The sequence below is a fragment of the Ursus arctos genome, unplaced genomic scaffold, assembly GCF_023065955.2.
Source record: "Ursus arctos isolate Adak ecotype North America unplaced genomic scaffold, UrsArc2.0 scaffold_17, whole genome shotgun sequence".
Lineage (NCBI taxonomy): Eukaryota > Metazoa > Chordata > Mammalia > Carnivora > Ursidae > Ursus > Ursus arctos.
In genome coordinates this window covers 30,388,707-30,407,210 of record NW_026622841.1, presented here as the reverse complement: position 1 = coordinate 30,407,210, position 18,504 = coordinate 30,388,707, and positions in this window count along the sequence as shown.

The following is an 18,504-nucleotide window of genomic DNA, read 5'->3' as shown; positions in this document are numbered from 1 at the left end:
GGCCAAATATCAGGTCTGTTTGACTCCCAAATTGCTGTATTCTAATGATCTCATATACCACTAAAAAACCCCAATTCCCACAAAAGTGAAAATGAAACATATAATTATGTAATTTATTATCTCTCTTGGGATATTTTCATTGTTAATATGGGATAAGACAGTTAGCTCAGTATACTGCAACAGTCATTCCCTGATTATGTCATGGAGTATTCAGGCATGACTGGCCCATTGGACCAGAATGATCCAGGCTGCTAAACAATGTAGCAGAGACTGTCCCTCAGAACTTAAAATGAAAAGAATTAAAACCAGATACAGAAGGAATGGAATATGTTACAATTCTCTGAATTACTCAAGTAAATAAAATCATATCTACACACAAATTCAAATATTCCAAGCAGGTCAAAATATAAACTTTAGCCATATTTTCATGGATCAAAACAGACTGAATACTAAAAATTCTATATGATCAAACCTTAAACTATAATACGAAAAACTGGAACTTTCCATTTACCAGTTTACAAACAAGTTCAACTATACTGAATATTACCTGTATCAACACAGCCAAGATTCCTCAAGGTCTGCACAGTCCTCCAAAATATTAGCCAAAACCTAAACAAAAACAGATATGCATGATGTTGTATTTTTTCAGACATCTGAAAAAGAAGTTTTACATCTTCAGTAACTACTTAGCACAAAACCATACAGCAGAAGGTGGAGAGGCGGGTGGAGAGAGATAAATACCAATTCTGAGAAAGAAGTTTACTACCTTCTAGGACTTCCTAAAGAGTAAAAGCAGCTCAACATGGTGCATGTATATGTCTAATACCAAGTATAACAAATATCCACACAAAATACTTTGTTTTAAATTGAGAAATGAGGAATTTTGAGTAATTATATTAATTCAGGTCTTTTTGTGAAGAGGCGATGTTACAGAACTTCTACATTAGGATCTGTTTTCCAAGGACAGCTCAGAAGTTCTATTTTGGAAAATTTTGGCCAATGAATTTAAAAAATTAAAACATCCCAACTTGAAAAGTAAACAGAAGGGGGAATGAACCATGAGAGACTATGGACTCTGGGAAACAAACTGAGAGATTCAGAGGGGAGGGGGGTGGGGGACTGGGATAGGACAGTGATGGGTATTAAGGAGAGCGTATTGCATGGTGCGCTGGGTGTTATATGCAAGTAATGCTTCATGGACCATTACATCAAAAACTAAAAAATAAATAAATAAATAAATAAATAAATAAATAAATAAATAATAAATTTTAAAAATACAGAAAAAAAAAAGAAAAGCAAGAAATGAATCACCCACAAATTTCAAGAATGAGAGGGAATTATATGTCATATGTAATATCAAGTGGCAATACCAGGACACTAGACTGGACAAGAATTACTATGAAAAATTGCCTGGTTTAAATACCAATTAAGGATTTAATGGGGGAAAGTAATCAAGAATATGGGTGATCTAGCCAGTAAAAGAGCATTAAATGAGTGATACAGTACTCAAAATATGCCCTGTGAATATTCATGAGTTGATCTTATTGTGACTTATCTACATGGTTACATTTTCCAGTAGGAAAACATTTGACTAAAAGAAAATAGCTCCTGAGCTTCTGAACATTATCAAATTTATATTGTAAAGGAAGCAAAGTTAAGTGCTATGAGTAAATGATGGGCAGCTGGATAAAGTGTTACAGAACAGGGACAGTGCGATTTAAAATGGTGACTTACCACTTCAGAAAACTCCGTCTGGTTTGATATGTTCATCCCAAGAAATAGAAAACACATAAAAAGTGGCTGGGGTTTAAAAAGACAGAAGTATCTTCCTGGCCTACCTCTCAAACATTTTTGCATATGCTTGTTCACTAATTGCTTTCATTAAAAATGGAAAATGGCTATAAAGAAGTTTCAGATAATAAAAAAAAAAGTTCATGTCCAAATTAAGAAAAGTGTGCCCTTTTGCTCTTGTGAAGCTACCTGGAGGGAAACAATAACAGTAACAGAAGTAGCAACAAAAGTCCACTTGGGGAATAAAGGATCAACTCAGGAAAATGACATAATTTCAGAGCCCTCAGTGGATATGGAAATCAGGAGAACTGAAATATGTGTGTGCAGGTGAAATGTTGGCTGCTCTTAACTCATGCAAAAGAACCTGCTGAAAAAATGCATCAAGTTTGACCTGAATTAGCCAGACAGGCTGTCTAATGCTGTGTCTGCATATCAGCAAATGGTGTAAGAAGACTAAATAAATATATGTGTACTTTGTTGCCACAGAACTTCCTTGTGAACATACTGTCAACACTATTTTCTTTTTACATCTTGGTCCAAAACATGACAGTCAAACGGAGTGGTTTTCCCAGATATATTTGTTTTTCTTTAGAAAGTGGCTGACCATAGTTTCTGGAAACACACGAGGCGTTCCTCCTTGTTGGGTGGTGTTCACAAGCCCACCATTTTTTTTTCTGAAGCTTTCCCTTACAGAGGTGCTAATGACCACTCCCAGCCAACTCTCCTTTCTTTTTTTGGCATCACAATCATGAATACACTCAGCATCCAAGATTTAAACAAAGGAACACTTCTCCAGCAACTTAACAGAAAGGAAAATCTTGATCATAGCCAAAGAAATTCTGTGCCCTTCAGCTTCAAAAATAAAGTCCAACTTTTTCCCATTCATATTAATTGGATTTAGGGTTCAGTCCAAGTTCTGTGCAATGCCATAAGAAAAGGAAAATGTACATTCCTGACCTGCCCCCAACACCTTTTATACATAAGTCTGAGATTTACAGATCTCTAAAGTTAATGGGAAGATGAATTTCACTTAAAGGTACTGAAACTTAACAAGAACTCCAAACATTCTTCCTTTCCATCAAAAGTAAAATTCTTGGTTGGTTTGCTTCCTGGGGAAAAAAAAAGTACATGATCACTAGGGAGATGGATATTTATAATTAATACACCCTGTGAATGTCAGCTTCAGCATAACTTTTCCCTCCACACTTGTCATGGTGTCGCATTCATCCTTGAGGGATCCATCAATTCACACAGTAGCATCAGGAGGCCAGAAGGAAAGTTTGTCTTCATTTCTACCTTCTTTCCAAGGTTAACTACCTTCAGATCACATTCAGACTAAAATAAGGAACTCAGGGCTCTTTTCCTAGGGTTTTAGTTCTTAAACGTAAAAAGAAAAGAAAGAAAAATTAAGCCCAAAATGAGTGTGATACATATTCATGAAGGTCAAAGCCAAGCTCACGTTATTGCAGTGTTAGTGACCTGGAGCTGTATCAATTTACTGACCTTTATCTGTAAAGGATCTGAAGAAATGTACACCAAAGATACTGAACACCTGCAGACATAATAATACATCCATATATTTCTACTAGTAAAAAATCTGTAAATACAGAATCACAGAATGGTAAAGGTGTTGATTAAAACAAAGCAATGACAGTGACTCATTTCACTACAATGAAGACTTCAGCCTAAAGGATGAAGCACCATTTTCCACTGGTCCAAAAATGTAAAAGTAAAGTAGAAGCAGAGCCAAAGTTGTCTTCTTTCTGCTATCTGCTACCTTTATGTTCTTGTCCCCAAGCATTACACACTAGCTCTTTCCTTATTCTTGATTTGTATGTAGCACAAAAATCCTTAGTACTATTTTTTTTTCAAATATTATTTCTGTGAGCCTCAGTTTAGCTGCGACTGAGATTTCTTGAAATTTTTTTTTTATAGCTCCGTGGTTCTCTTTTCCATTTCCTCTTAGTCATGTATTCCTTCTTTCTTCTGTCCTTTTAATCTTTGACTTCATCTGATTTTTAGACCAGCATAGTCAAATTTTCTCTAAATGAGTCTTCATGCTCTGAATATATAATCTGAACTTTATTTTTCAGACTCTCCCACCCCTCTTTAGCCACAGGACTGCCTCAATACCAATTTAATGGTGTTTAACTCATAGTGTAAAGACACTCTTCTAGCTTCTTCTCTACCTTACAGATCTCTTTCTTACTTATCTGATAGATGTATCTTTTTTTTCTCTGACTCTGCTTCCTCCATGTCTTTTTTTTTATTTAATGATTTTTTATTATATTATGTTAGTGACCATACATCTCCATGTCTTGATACTCCACCACCTCAACAACTATAGCTCTTCTTCCTACATCTATCCTTGTCCTTGAGTCTCTTCCTTGGCAATATTATCCAGTGTCATACCTGACTGGCTATTCCACCAGCAACTCAAAATCCACATGTTCAAAACCTAGTTAACCAATCCTCTGCCCCAATGAGTTCCCCTTCTACAAAGGGTTACATTTCTCTTGTAACTAGCATGAACAGTTCCACAAAGTCAAAGAGAGACTCAACACACCTGCAGAACAAGAAACCCAGAATTTAGCCTTGAGGTCCCTTCTCCTCTGGACGAGTTAAAACAAAAAGCCAGGGGTATCTACAGTTGCAAAAGTGAACTGCCCTGACTTTCACTCCCAGTCAGAATCTAACATGTGTCTTGCTGACATTGTTGCTTTTTTTTTTTTCTTAAGGGGCAGGGGACTGTCACAGGAGGAATCTAAAACTGGGTTGCTTTGGGCAAGCACTTTGTGTGCCTTGTGTGTACTGTGGGTCCAGTCAGTGACGGGAAGATCTGGCACTGTGGATTCTCTAAGAGCGACTGACCCCACCCTCAAGGTACTTCCCCCACCCCTTAACACCCCAGTGATTCAGATACATCATCAGTTATGGGTAGGGAACATATGTGTGGTTTACAGTGACATCCAAGTGATTCTGGTACACCTTTACTTACCTTCTTGTTCCATCACATTGAGCACCTCGAGTTCACTATTAGCTTCTCTTACTCTATCATGAACTCTAGAATGCTATGATCATTTTGTCCCAAGTTCTTGTCACTTTTTAAAAATAAAAAATAGTCCAGAATATCACTTTCTTTCAGCATTTGAAAGTTGAATGTAAAAATTACATGGACAGAAAGTTATGTTAAATACGTAGCTTTTACTTTTAGCAAAATTAGTTCTTCCATATATAGGAGTATCCCATCCCTAATATAGACATTCTGTGATGTGTATTTGAAAAGCACTGTCCACATCTTCCCTCTGCATGAGTTCTGCAGCATACTCCTGCTACATCACTGATTGTCTAATTCCTCTTATCTGAGTTCAAATGCTTCCTACCATATCCACTATCACATTTTCATTGATTTTTCACAGTTACAGACATTTTGAAGCTGTAAAACTTTTCCTCTTTTCTACCTATTAAACCATCTAAAGAACAAATTATGTCCTTCCATTCACAAATCTTACCCTGCCAAGTCTCAACAGAGACTTCGGCAATTACATTTTGTGTATGTGTGTTTAAATATCATTATCTTTGTTCTCTTCCACTCAAAGTAATTTCTTTACTTTGAATTCCCTACATTGTCTCAGATTTATCTTATCTCTTGTTTCCATTGTCAGTTACGTTTTAAAATACAGTTTCATGATGCTTCCATTCTCTCTACTATACTGGAATACAGAAAGCTAGTTTTCAAGTCCTTTTAATGTTTCCATTAGCAAAGGGCACAATTTCACTTACAGGAGACCAAACTTGGGGTAAAAACAGATATCTAAAACATCATTATACATTCCTACAATGGTGTTCGTGGTTTCCAATTTTTATTTAAGTGTCAGATGAATTATATATCCTCATTAGCACTCCTGCAAACATCTATAAATTTCCATGGAAATTCTCCTATTTCTGGAGATTGGGGAGGTAGATTCCAGAGAACAGAAGGAGGGAGTTGTTCAATAAATGCAATTTCTGGCTCCCTTTCCTCCTTTTAGGCTGAGATAACGTAGTTTACCAGACACTCAGGGCAGGGTGTTTAGTCAAAGTATTTATTTCAAGTTGTCAGAAGCAAGGGACTAGGAAGAGATTAAATTTACTGCACGAAGACATGTTTTTACATAATCTAACTAGAAATTTCTTGAAAGCAGACACATGCTGTTTAAAATAAAAATCACACACATACACACACACACACACACACACAACCCCCACAAGAAACACTCAAACAGAGGGTGGTGCAGAGTCCTTCTCCCACTACTTGCTACTGCAGTTTCTCAAAGTGAATGGACTCAGGAGCAAACCTGCAGCTAGGCATCTGAGATATAAGCATATCCATATCCATATGCATATCCATAAGCAACTTAGAGTCTGAAAGCCAAAATTCACATCTTCAAAGATGTAAAGGAATAATCAAGCCTGTGGTCAAGGTAAATATATATTTTGAACTGAGGAAATCAAGCAGCAAAAGATTGAATCTAATCATCACAAGGAGGAGTGAAGTTTAATCCTGAGGCAAGGACAACTTTCCCTTTGGCATCTGGTGATTGTCATATATGTTCTCTTGCAGATGACTCAGGACCTGAACAAAATATATACCTACCTGGGGAACACATCACTACTATAGGCATATTCTCGTTAGAGCTAAGGTGAAGGCAGGAATTTTGTATCCTCAGAAATGTTGTATATGATGATTCTTTGTCATCAAGTGGATAAATGTCACTAGTTAATAAAGTAAAGTAGTACACATGTAAAATGTAATTACTAAAGTACTGGCTTTGAGAAAGCTCAGAGAAGAAAGTGAAGAAGATGGTCTGACATAAGGACTGTAACAATAATGATAATAGTTACTTATTATTACTATTATTACTATTTACTGAGAACTTCCTACATGCCAGACTTTGTTCTAAGTGCCTTATCTCATTGAATCCTCACATGATACCTATGAGACCAACACTATCATTACTTTCATTTTGAGATCAGGAGAGCAGGTTGGAAGAGGCAAGTAAAGTTAGACAGACAGTAAGGTCTGGCACAGAGAAGACAACCCAGAATGGTCAGACCCTGCACCTAAACTGTCATGGGGATCCTCAGTAGGATCCTGAAGAGTAGAAAGAGCTGGGAAGGCAAAGGGGAGAATAATAAACCATTAAAAATGATGCAAGATTAGCTGGATAGGCTCAGAGTACCTCTAGTTGGAGAAAGGGAGATACACTGAATAGACAGGGTAGGGCCAGATTGTAAGGTAGTCTGATATATGTATAACTTCAGGGTTTCTGGTTTCCCCAAAGTCTCAGCCTCAGGAATTGCTAGAATTCTTTTCTTTATTAACCCAGCAGGTATTTATCATCGGTCACACATGAATTTAATTCTCATCTTCATACATGAGGAATGAGTTTTGACAGGTTACTTAACTGTTCCAAGTTTGTGTTCACATCTGTCACATGGGGATAAAAACAGTGCATATGTCATAGGACTACTGTGAGAATCAAATGAGATAATTCCCAAAACACATTCAGCTCCATGTCTGACATAAAGCAATCAGCCAATAAATATTAGTTCTTATCACGACTCTGCAAGGCACTGTTCTAAGAATAAAAAGAAGCATCAAGTATAGTGTCAACCCTTAAATTGCTTAAGTTCAGAAAAGGAATATTGATATAGTTGCTGTTCTGCAGATAAAATGACACACGAGGAGTCTTTTCCATGAGCAGTCCCAGTTGTAACCAAGCAAGAATTACTCCCCTGTTCAGCTTGTACCCTCATAGCCCTCAGTTTGTTTCAAGCATGTTGATGTGTTGCATCTGCAAAATAACAGACATTCCATAAGAAGGCAGCCTGTGTCCTCTCTCTGTGTGGATAGCTGTGGAACATGAGGAACAGAGTTTGAAAGAAGAGCAGGTTTAATGCTAGACAAAGTGACTAAGTGGTATGTTTATCAAGCTAGTAATGTTCTCCAGGGACTAGTACACAAAGGAGAAAGAACAAGGTTAAATTAATTTGTTGGATCAATTAAATTAGGTTATCCTGAACGCCTATAGTTCTCTTCCAAACTGATCAATTTAAAAAGCTGGTTTGGGGTGACTCCTGTGTCCCCACATAGCTCTCCCACCATCTAGTGAACTCATCGCCCTGCTTTTCCAGGGACTCAACATACTCATAGTCCTTTTTGTGGAGAATAGTCCTTTGTCTAACCAGGTTTGTCTTCCTCAGAGACTAACTTACTCAAAAGTCACTTTTTGCTTTCTTCCTAATTTCCTTTTTCCCTGTCCCATACTATAACTGCACTCTGTAGCATATCTGGTCTCTGCTGTGTGTCGGGAGGGAGGCAATATAGTTAAATAAACTTATCTAAGGTGAGAATGACTGATCTTACCAGCATCATGCACACTTGGAAAATGTAGGCTTACTCTCTATATATATAAATAGAGAGAGAGAGAGAGAGAGAGAGACACACACACACACACACACAATGTTTAGAATCCAAATTCAGCTCTAGTCAGGAGAAATCAAGCTCTTTTGCACACTGAAGGGAAAAAAAGAAGGCAACACAGGAGAGAGATTGCAGGGGGTTTCTGGCAATGTGGACAAGTATCCCTTCTTGTGGCATGTCTGACCCAAAATGTCCTTGTTATATTGAAAAATACTCTCTCGTACAATACTGTTAATGTGACACGTTTATTTAGAACCAGAAGGAATTCTAATATGAGAATATACGCCAGTGGTATTGAATTATGCCTTCTGGGAAGATGATGATGATTCCAACAAAATTTCAGCAACAAAGCAGCACAAGGACCAACAACATTCAAATTGGTTTGACATAAAGATAACCAGGTAGACAGAAACATTCTGACTTTTCATCTCAGCTTGGGACTTACAGGCCCCCTGATGAAAGGGACTCAAGCCACAGCACTGAGGACCACTCGATAAAGATGTTTTCCCAGTATGTGGCAGCAGTTAAAAAGCAAATAGGTTTCCGGGATATAACAAAAAGGGTTGGAAGATACAGTGGCACAATGAACAATGAGGCTTTTTTCTTCAGAGGGACTGGATGCCTGCCATCTTACCACCTGAAAGCTACAGGGCAGGTTGAAAGAATCCCAAGCAACGCGTCTGAGACAGCTCGAAGTGAGGATGATCTATTCTGAATGTCTGGGAAGGCGAATTACTGGCAGTCAGATGGAAGGATTCACAATTATGAAAGGCATGGCGAAAGCTGATCAGATTCTCCATTCTACTAGGCTTCATGCTTCAAAACAACCAGAACCTCATTTTATTAAAATGCTCATCGCTGTCAGTCAAGGAGACAGGAGTCCGCTTGACAGCACTGCTTAAAAGACATTGTTAGGGATGCTGGCGGGCTCTCAGGCCACCTGACCTAGACAGGGCTCTTGCTTATGCATCCTCATAGCTCAGTCCTGGAAGCTAAAATTCGTTGCGAAGACAAGTCAGGCTGATTTCTAGATTAAATTCCCCTGTCCACTGCTGTGTGCTTCACCGAATGTGGTAAGCTAAGCGTAAACTTCAGCAAAAGGGCTGTTGAGCAAATAAAGGCAGATAAAGAATGTTAAAGGACTAAAAAAAAAAAAAAAAGTATAAATTGCAAACTGTCAGACCATCCATAGCCCCAGCCAAGTCCAAATGGCTTCATTTTCCTTTTCTAGCCTGGCCAGTCCATTTGAGTCTTTCCCACTGGTATTTTTGGGATACAGTCCAGGCCATTATGAATAGATCCAACAATGTGCAGTGATCTTGAAGCTTGCAGAAAAGTTTGGGACTACTTAAATTACACCCCATTTATCTTTACCAGGGGATTGTGTAGATCTGTCAAAAGTATCCTTGGTTCCCCGGTGAGCTAACTTGCAGTAATTCTGCCATTTGGGAAAGATTTAGAGGTACAGTTCATAATAAATGCTCAGGATTCAGTATTTCCTTTTAGTTGAATCTTCGGTCTCCTTCCATTTCAACGACTATAACCTCTTTCCCTTTGTAACATATAGCTATTCACCCTGGGTGCCTTTTCAGTTAGGTATGGAATAATGCTCCTTTGTCAACCTTAACCTTCACCCAGACATGTAAGGCTGTTTCCATACTCAAGCCATTTGCTAAATGTTTATTGGCCTGGGGTACAGCTGGTTCAACCTCCTGTGTTCCTGAATGTGATGTTTTTCCTTTTCAGAATGGCACTTAACTAAAATGATATTGTAGGGTAACTGCTGGAGTTTTCAAGGATCCAAGTGCCAGAGTATGTGGTCTTGGGGCAAGATCCTGTGTCCTAGAGCCAGAGGAGCTGAACTGGATACCAGGTTCTACCCTTGGGAACTCTGCCATTTTTTAGAGAGTTCATCTGGCGCAGCCTTGGTTTTCTCATCTGTGAAATGAGAATAGTGTCTGCCCTCAGAAATGTAATAATAATTACCTGACATGATACACACAAGGCCTAGTTCACATGATGCCCTGCCTTGACTCACTGATCTTTTTCTGCTTCTCCTCTTTTGCTTTACTCCTTACCTACTTTTTCGCCTCTCTTCTTCTCTACCTTCCATCTTTCTGACCTTTTTCTGTATCCTATTCTGTCTGCAATATTTTCCAGCTACCCCCTCCACTCTTGCCAGAGAAGTCTATTAATAGAACCTACACGTGCAGCACTCACTCCTGTAGACTTTTTGCTTATGTGGCCCCTTGATCATGTCTGCAATTGTCTCTCCATGCCCCAAGCATTATTCAAATACTGCTCTACCTTTAAGATTCTGCTTCAGTCTCACCTTCCCTATGTACACTTATCTGATTAGTCTACCCAATACTCAGCTCTTTTTCTATCTCACACACATACTTACTGTATGTCCTTGAAGAGTCAGTCACTCTTCTGCATGTTTTTATTTGTTTGGGTTTTGTCTACATAGTTAGATTCTAATCTCACTAAGGTCAAATTTGTGCATGGTTTGCATTCCCTGAAGCACCTATCCTATCTGTAGACACATTATAGGTCTTAAAATATGTTAAATGATGGGTAACTAAATATTAGTCCACTTCTCCGCTTTGGTCTTAACTATTTCAATATTTATATCTCTAGGTAAGAGAATTCCCCCATTCTCTTAGAAGGTTCTCATTTCATAGGCCTATTATTGCCATGTTTCTAGTTCATAATTAAATATTTAGCTAAAGAATAATTTTAAAAGAAAAAAACCTTCTGAATAAAATTTTGACTCCTGTCTATGGCTTTAATATTAGGGTCCTATAATATCCAGATATGCTCTGGTAAATGGTTAGCAACCATTTTTGTAGGAAAAGAAGAAAAAGGGAAAAAAGAAAGCTGATCTGTACTGTTTGTCAGTTTCCATGGTGTAAAAAGTTCTATCATGGCTCACTTCAAGCTTCTAAGAACAACATCACAGAGTGCAAAGTCATGCACATTCAAAAATTGAACATTCCACCAGCTTTAAGACAGGTGATTTTCTCTGTTTTGGAATATCTTAAGATCTTGTCTCTCCAGACAGCTCTCTAAAACACATTCATTCTGTAAATATTATTCCCATTGACAAAAACAAAAACAAAACACACACACACACACACAAGAGCTATCAAGGGACGGATCTGAACTTTCCACTTCAGGAAATTTTTCTCAGAATTCCTTCCTAGACTGCTCTAATAAAGACTGACATGTTTGTCCTTTGACATGAAGAACTGAAATCACCTCTCTTCATCTTCAGAATGAGAGTTCACCTGTAAAATACTAACATTGCTTTATCCATCTCTAATAGATGGTGCTACTTTTATGAGCATATGCTAGAGAAGTGAAATTTACTGTTTCTTTCATTTTAATAAGCTGTTGGCATATAGCATTAATTTGGTATATTTACATACCAGCAAACATGAATTTGTCATTCTAGGCATTGGTCTTAATTACTTAAAATTCCTCCTTTCCGGAGCACCTTGGTGGCTCAGTCCGATGAGCAACCAACTCTTGGTTTTCGCTCAGGTCATGATCTCAGGGTCCTGTGCTCTGTGCTCAGCGAGGAATCTCCTGGAGATAATCTCCCTCTCCCTCTGCTCCTCCCCTGCTCACACTCTCTCTCACTCTCTAAAATAAAAATAAATAAAATCTGGAAAAAAAAAAAAAAAACCCTCCTTTCTTAAATATATCTCCAGTCAACAACAGTCTCATAAATGTTTTTATCTCCACAGTGGTAGATTCCAGCATTTCCCATCATGGCTGATTGTACGCTTCCAACATGATATCAATAAGTTAACAAAATTCCTAAAAATATATTAGTCAACTCTAGTGAGCTAAGACTCTAAGACTCTAAGACAAAAACAGCCCAGCTTCAACACACCTCCACCCCAACTGTACCTCTGGTGGTAACTTACAGTACTAATGCAAAGTGGGTGAGGCATCTCTTTATTTCTCATATGCTATTCAACACCATACTTCTAAGGGTTGTCTAATTCAGAAAGTATACTTGAATTATGTTCAAAGGACCAAATTCTGGGGCGCCTGGGTAGCGCAGTCGTTAAAGCGTCTGCCTTCGGCTCAGGGCGTGATCCTGGTGATCCGGGATCGAGTCCCACATCAGGCTCTTCCGCTATGAGCCTGCTTCTTCCTCTCCCACTCCCCCTGCTGTGTTCCCTCTCTCGCTGGCTGTCTCTCTGTCACATAAATAAATAAAATCTTTAAAAAAAAAAAAAAAAAAAAAAAAAAAAAACAAAGGACCAAATTCTAGTCTGGATCTTCCAAAATTAGCTATGAGACTTTATGTCCATCCCTTAACCCTCTTTAGTCACAGCTCCTCCATCTGAGGAAGAAAGACTACAACATATGTGAGATGCCTTTCCAGCTCCAACATTCATCTTTCTGAAATAAGTGTAGAGAAATGGGCTTTGCATTAATACGCAAATACCTGTCCTTGGTATCTGTATCAAGATTTGTACATCTGTAGATGTTACATCTAAAACATCTTCAAAGTTTCATATAGTTTGAAAGTTTCAAAATTACAAATAGTTTCAAACTTACCAAAAGATGCAACTGAAGCATAAATTGTAAATATGTATTGGCTTATCAATTCCTTCTCCAGAAAACATCTCTAACTGGCATTTTACCTGTTCTACTTACTTCTGAAGTCACCTCTATTACTCTTTCCCCATCAGGACTGTTGCTTTATTTCTCCTCCGTTGTGTTTTATTGTTATTGTTTTGTTTCTCTCTCTTTGACACACAGTGATAAGCAAGACCTGGGTAATAGGTTTGATTAACTTAAAAAAGTCATGCTATCAGCCACCCATCCCAGCAGATGGATCACATGCATCACAAAACATATGGATCATTGTCTCTGTCCCAAGATTATAATCCTTAATATATCTGGCTCTCCTTTGTTAGGCCATTCTATTATCTAACATAATGTGTACTAACAGCTTTGCACACTAAAGGTTGAAATACTGGCTGTCTCTAGAGAATATAGAAAGATAATATACTTGTTTTCAGCAGACTTAACATTACTTTATACGACCTCTGTACTTGCAACATAGCAAACAGGAACTCTAAACTAGTGCAAATCAAGAATTCAGCTCAGGCATCTAACCTCATACTGTTCACATGTCAAATGTGAGCTCGAGCAGCAGGAAACTGGCCTGCTCTTTCTAATTACAATTATGATAAGAGTTTAGCACAAGTCTACTTAAAATCATAAAACCTTTCGGTGCAAGATTGGTGTTTTATCTCATTGTATATTCATATGATTAGGTTTATTTGACTGCTCAGAGGAAAAAATGACTCTCATTGTCCAACATATTCTTATTTAGGATGCTACGAGGAGTAACCCATGTGCAATCACACATTGTCTAGTTTTCATGCAAATAGCACAAGCATGAAAAACAAGATGATGGGAAAGGCTTTTCCTCTCCTCCCTAAAACTAATCTCTCCCTTCCAGGGAGACCACAAATCTCAGGTTCAAATAAAAAAGTCTTTAATTGGGTGGAATTTCTATGCAAAAAACTAATGCTATTTGAACCAGCAGGCAAGTGCAATTCTCCATCTCGCCGGGGAACCACATTTTCCCTACTAAGCTGGGCCCCTCTTTCCCAGCACTGGCAAGGCAAAAAGTGTTCCAATTAGTGAAGCTGATTTTTCTCCTATCACTCTTCTCTCGTGTGCCAGTGTGGGGTAAGTAAGGGTAGGCATGGGAAATTGCTTTAAGTCATTGATAGAAAAACCAACTGATTGATTGATATTGGGCTGAAGCAATCTTCCTGTTCATCCATTGGTTTGCCAGTCATCGGGAAGCCAAGAGCACTGAAAGTGAGCCAAGCCTGTCAGATGTGCCACTGAGAACACTGTTCTTTGCGGAATATTTTTGGATGCCAGATGCCAATCACTCATGGGACTTTGCTGCTCTATAAGAATTTCAGATGTGGACTTTAATTATAGTCTAGCAGAAAAAGGATGATGGAGGGAGCAGAAGCAGCTTTATTTTTAGCAAACCCAGCTCTTAGCCACCACATACCCTGTGAACCTATTTTAGGGGCTTGTCATTGTTGTTTGGTGACTTTCATCAATGTTGCTAAAAAGTATCAGGTTGACAGTTTGGGGAGTCAAAAGTCTTCAACCTAGAGAAGTGGAGAGAAAACAATGACCACATTTGGGAGGAACTAAGCCCTGATGTTCTAGTACTAACTTAGAGAACATGCTGAACCACCTCTAGGAGATGTACAGAGGTTTAGATTTTAAGAACAATCAGTTGCGTTTAATGTCTGCCTCAAAATGCTTTAGAGAAGGAGGGCAAGCTCGTCGAGGAGTCTACCACCAAGTGAGAGAATGAAGTAGAAATTAAAGGAGAGAAGAGTTCTAATTTTATTAACACTTTAGTCTCTATGTGGACTTTTATGGACCACATAGATTTCTGGTGAGGCAGTCAGTAGTGGCTGAGGCAATCAGTAAGGTAATGACATTTATTGAGCCCAAACCTCATCCTCGGTAAGAAGAAAGAGAGCACAATGACTCTCTCCTCAGGACTTCCACATATGTAACTGGAGAACATGTCAATAGGTGGAAACGCATAACATCCATACTTCTGTTATACATTAATAGCTTCACAGAAATGCTAACTGGATTCAGAGAAATGGCAACAAATTTAGTGGCAATATTTAGGAAGTCGGCTTTAAAAAGACGGCTTTGGCATATCCCACCCTGACCCTGCACATACACACACCCTAGCTAGGAGTTGGACATAAAATCTCTTTATACCATGAGGCAGCCATCAAAAAGTAAAGACCTGATATCTGTGAACAGGCAACCTACTGCCAAAAGGCCCCCTCAGCCCATTACCATTTTCAGAGCTCTGCATCTTGCGTTTTTGAGCTTAATGTTAAAGGGCAATGAGCCCAAGACATCCTACTTGGAGGCTGCTGTTCTATTATTTATTTATTACATTCGATGTGCTGTCTTTACATACTCCTCATTTTAAAAACTATGGTCATTACAGGCCATCAATATTTATTAGACAATAATGCTTGAATGATACTGCTTTGGAATTAAGGAAAATTATATCCTGAATATATGGAGAGCCCTGGAGGAGCTTGCAATCAAATGAGAGGAGTCAAATGATTCAGCACAGGCTTCAAAACAGATATAAGGACTTCCTGTTTACTATTCATTTTCATTCAAAAATGATACATTAAACACTTACTGTATTTGATCTCTGATGTGTTTTAGGTGATTCTGGGAATATAAAGTAGACACAAAATGCAGTACTTGCCATCTACTATAGCATACAGGATAAAAATGTACTGCAGATGCAATTACATATAATAAAATACCAAAAAGAGGGACTTAAGTAATATGAATTACCTAAGATCAGATCAGAAGGAGATCAGAATGGGCTGAAGTATTTAGTAAACATTTCAAAAACTCCACAGAGATAAGGCAGTTATCTAGCTGATAGCATAATAATAAATAAATTGAAAAACTTACCCTAAATAATGGACTTTTTGGCCTGAATAATCTACTTCACGATTCTGGTTTAATCAGGAAAATGAGATATTTGTATATAGATCTTAGGTAATCACAAAAACACTGTTAATTAGATGGATTTAAGTTTAAAGATATTCCACCATATTATAATGGTAATGGATTAAAAGGGCCTCTTACTAGTATGCCTTTTCAATGCTATGGAAGCAATACATGCAGTTGCCTTTTGTGAAAAGACCACTGTGATCTGAGGTGACCATGATGCAGAGTCCAAGTTCCGCTGGCTTGCCTCCTAGCTGTGCCTGGAATAGCTCCTGTTCTCATGCTATGTCCATATGAAGTGGGCAAAACTACCACCATCTGTTCAAAGCAGCAAGGGACAGCCCATAGCAGCAAGTCCTAATGACCTGTCTCAATCAATTCATCACAAGTATTCACTGAATTCTTGAGACGTTCAAGACAATCTTCAGAGGTATGTGGAATACAAAGACGATTCCTGCCCTCCAAGAGCTTACTATAGAGTAGGGAATCAAGATATGCACATATAAAAAAACGATCAATTATAAACAATGTAATGAATAATAAGTCAAATGAATAGTACCAGATATGGTAAAGGGGACTGGTTTGAGAGAAATATTTCTCCCTTTCCGAGTTCTTTAAAATTACCAGCACATCTTCTCCCCTTCTGCACATAGCAGTCAAGCAAAGGCAAGCTACAGACAGAAATTCATTTCCTGGCCATCACCCAAGTCTGCTTTCAGACTTGCTTGCCTCCTTAACCCTATATTCTGGCTATCAATAGCTGGTTCTAGAACTCCTCAGTTTGGCAACTTATTGAAACTCTCCTTTCTGGTTTAGTAAAACTGGTTTCTTCTTGACTTTCCATTCTGTACCCTCCCCTGAATTCCATATCATCCACAGATTCAGATAAGAGGCTATCATTCCCCACCCTAACTGAAGACTTTTAAAAGCTAGGTTAGCCCCTGGCCATTCCTGCCAAACAAAAATAGTGTCAGAGTAATGAGAAAAGGACAATTAAAATATGCATAATGTGTCAAGGCACAGGAAGACCAAAATAAAATAAATGCCAAGCAGTCAAAAGTTCAGAGTTAGAGAAGGAAAGGATGGCATTCCTCCAGCCTGATCATCTCCCAAAACAGCCAGTGAAAAGAAGCTTTAAGTCACTACCTTGAAATCCTTTTGTAAGCACTTAATGCTGAACAATGACTATTTGTTGGGTTAGTGCTCAGAGCTTGGTCACTCATTTACCCAACTGTGCTTCATTTTGTTCTACGGCTTGACTGGCCCGTGGTAATAGACAGTGTGTCTATCGTCATCAACCTGTTGCATTCTCTGCCTTTATGATTTTGACTCAGATTTACTGATTCCCATTCAAGACAGAGTGACTTCTAGAGCACAGACAACTGAGTTCTTAAGCTTTGCAGATACTCATCTTCTCAGCTAGGATGTAGCTTCTAAAGAAAAGGACTGTGCCTATGGTTCTAAGTCTTGAAAAGTCAAACAAGAATATTTACTCTTTTACCTCCATACTTAGCTTCTTCCAATGACCAAACTCTTTCATTCCTAACCCTCAGAGTCTTTGAAGAATTGCTAAGAAAACTCACAGAAGAAAGGAATAGGAGAGCAAAGTAGGAAAGTGGGTTGTTTGAACTTGCTTTCAGAAGAACAGAATCAACACTTCCCCTGACTCTCTACATCTTAAGAAAATGTGGCAGCTCAGTTATGGGTGATGGCTAAAGGACTCACTCTATGACTCTTTTATGACCACTCAGAATGTAACTCAGGTGCTCAAAGACCAAGAAGACAGATGCTGTAAGCAATTCTAATGTGTCTGGGGACAGCCGTGGTGGCCAAGCTGTCAGCAAGGTTGATATGCTGACACAGTGCCTTAAAGTAACACCAACAGCCCTGTCTCCTAAAAGCAAAGCCTCTGCAACAATTACTGGGTTATTATGCCATAACATATAGATTCTTAAGGAAAAATCAAATATGTGAACCATTATCACTTCCTATTATTATTGTTTCAATGGCTCCCAAGGTGTCCTTAGCCTATAAAAAAAGCATGGACTCTAGTGCTAGAGAATCTGAATTTGTTTCTGTATGTGACATTTGGAAAGAACCGAATCTCTCCATATTTTGATTTCCTCATCTAAAATGGGGATAATAATAATATCTATTTCACAAGGTTGTTGTAAGGATTAAATGAGATGGATTCTATAGGTAAAACACTCAAAGTAGGGCCTGGAACATGGTAAGTGCTATTAAGTATTAGCTATGTGTATTGTCATTATTACAACTTGCTGAGTGCTTATAGACCAATACCCTGCTCAAAAAGCTTAAACAATCCCTCAATGGAGGGATTTCTTCTAGAAAAAGTCCTAACTCCTTAGATGAAAATGCCATGCAAGTCAACAAATATTTAATTTTGTTCAAAGAAGAGGGATTCGAAGAATTAAACACAACTGGTTCTGAGGTGCTTACTCCAAAGAAGTTTCTATAGTTTCACAGGAGGCACAATGCTGTCCACATTTGAAATCTGTTATCAGCTCAAGCCCTCATCTGTGAATTACTCTTTTCACAAAAGGGCAAATATCAACACTCCTCCTCTTCATTTCCACACATGAACAGATTAAATGGGTTTTTGTCCACAGACTTCAAGGTACCCAGAACCACAGAACCTCACACACAAAAGACGACAC